Source organism: Hippocampus comes, unplaced genomic scaffold, assembly GCF_001891065.2.
Source record: "Hippocampus comes isolate QL1 unplaced genomic scaffold, H_comes_QL1_v1.1 scaffold132, whole genome shotgun sequence".
Lineage (NCBI taxonomy): Eukaryota > Metazoa > Chordata > Actinopteri > Syngnathiformes > Syngnathidae > Hippocampus > Hippocampus comes.
This window is the reverse complement of record NW_017805467.1, coordinates 344,235-345,779: the sequence shown is the minus strand read 5'-3', so window position 1 is coordinate 345,779 and position 1,545 is coordinate 344,235.

The window sequence follows — 1,545 nt, the reverse complement described above, 5'->3', positions numbered from 1 at the left end:
GTCACATCAGACAGTCTTTTCACTGTTCCCGTTGGTCTCCACATGACTCGAAACTCCAGGAATCGAGCTTTTGGGTCATGTGAAACCGACGGGAACAGTGAAAAGACTGTCTGATGTGACCTAAGTGCAAGTCTGAGCTCAAGACTCAAGTGGGACTTTGAAAAAGTGCTGCAACCACACCCAATTTGATATCCACCAATCGCGGCGAGGCCCCTTATTTGCATAATCCTGACCCTAATTTGCATAAACATACCCACTTTCCAAGTTCTGACCAATCAGCTTGCTCAAAATTTGCATGTCTACGCCCCAAAGAGTCCACCAATCAGAGGACGCCTAATTTGCATAACCACTCCCCCTTTCCACCAAGCACCGCATGTAAGCATGTTATCGTCATGCTCCACCCACTTTCACAGCTATCAGCGAATCATCAGCCATCATTCCAGCCACACCCACTTTGCTGGATTTTTCTGCCTGGGGAAAAAAAAATCCAGAAAAAAACATTTTTAGAAAAAAATTTTTGAAAAAAATTCAGAAAAAAGTTAAGAAAAAAAACTGAAAATTTTGTTTAAAATTTGTTTTGTTTTGTTTTTTTTTTTTGTTTTGTTTTTTTTTAGATTGTTTGTTTAGTTAGATTGTGGTGATGTGTTTAAAAATGAAGTTGAGTTGAAGTGTTCTTTGTAATCAAGCTTTATTTCTTTTGCAGAGTAGTCAATCACAAAAGCAGAAGAAAAGGTTGCAAGTTGGATGGCAGTCTGCTTGTTGCTGGGCGGCGAAGTGGTCAGCTCTTGAGAAGAATGTGGGACAGGTGTGTTGACCTGAGAGGAAAGGCATCCGTGAGTTACACGCAAGTCAATTTCTTGTGCAGACAAAGATGTGTTGGGCATGAAGCTTACCAGCGAGATAGACTCTGTGTTGGGTCTTTCGAGAGCAGGAAGCCGATCATGTTTACTGCTGCCTGGGGGAGAAAAAGAAAACAAGTCAAAAAAGAAGTCATGATGGTGCATTGAACAAGTGTAAATGTCTCCTACTTTTCAGGCTGGCCCAAAGTTTGACTTCAACACCTTGCGAATAACAGGAAGAAGAGCAAAAAGTGTTGCCTGCAGGTCTGTGCTCATAGGTGGACTCTGGCGGTGAGCAGGTTACTCCCTCTTGTGGCACGGAGGACCCAAGATCAATCTTCCTTCATCTCTGAATAATGAAATGAGGCTTGTTGAAATGAGACTTCTTCCCAGCTCGGTTCGCCTGATCACCACGCGAGGTCTTTTACCATTCAGCCATTCTGCTGCGAAAATTTCGAATTTTTTATATGTAGTCAAAGGCAGCCGACCACACGAGGTTTTGAAGGTTAAACAAAAGAACATAATTGGTGAGACGGTTGGCGTCTCTCATGGGCGATGTGACGGCACTCCAACCTCACCCCGAAGCCATCGACCACGCCAGTATTTCCGACTGCCTGCCTTCAGAATGCCATCCTGAGATCAGGATATAGTTTGCATAGCCAACTTCGTTTTCGATTGAAGACGAGTTGCACAAAGAGATCGTGTC